Genomic DNA, 385 nt, shown 5'->3' on the forward strand with positions numbered 1-385 from the left:
TGAATAACACCCCAATTATGTCATTATGAAAAGTTATTCTTTCCTGCCATGTCGGGCATCTCGGGAATAGCACCTGAGTGTAGATAATCATGAATGTTTATCGTTTGCCTCCATCTCATGTGCATCTTGGGAATAATAACAGAATGCATGTAACAAGAAATTATTCTCTTCTGCCATCTGTTGTGCATTCTGGGAATAACACCCAAATATATGTCATCGTGAAAAATTATTTCTGCTACCATCTCACGGGCATACCGAGAATAACACCCAAGTGTATGTCATCATGAAAAGGCATTCTTTGCTGTTATCTTGTATGAAGCTCAAACATAACATCCGGAAAAAAACCATCTGAGTGTATGTCATAAAAAGTTATTCGCTAGTATTT

Source organism: Pteropus vampyrus, unplaced genomic scaffold (genome assembly GCF_000151845.1).
Source record: "Pteropus vampyrus isolate Shadow unplaced genomic scaffold, Pvam_2.0 Scaffold356, whole genome shotgun sequence".
Lineage (NCBI taxonomy): Eukaryota > Metazoa > Chordata > Mammalia > Chiroptera > Pteropodidae > Pteropus > Pteropus vampyrus.